This window comes from Morone saxatilis, unplaced genomic scaffold (genome assembly GCF_004916995.1).
Source record: "Morone saxatilis isolate NCDOM2014 unplaced genomic scaffold, NCSU_SB_2.0 Contig4, whole genome shotgun sequence".
Lineage (NCBI taxonomy): Eukaryota > Metazoa > Chordata > Actinopteri > Moronidae > Morone > Morone saxatilis.
In genome coordinates, this window is record NW_023339984.1 from 534366 (window position 1) to 534582 (window position 217).

Sequence of the window (217 nt, forward strand, 5' to 3'; positions counted from 1 at the left end):
CAGAGAGTCAGACACTCCCTCTCTGTGATCTGACACGGACTATCATTTTTGCACTTTTTGCACATTTCAAAGTGTGATTTTAAACTGTACATTTTAACCCTAATATATATATATTTATATATATTTATTCTTAATATATGTTTATATGTCTATTACATCTGGAGCATGTAACGAAAGTAATTTTCCCCTGGGATTGTTAAAGTATTTCTGATTCTGA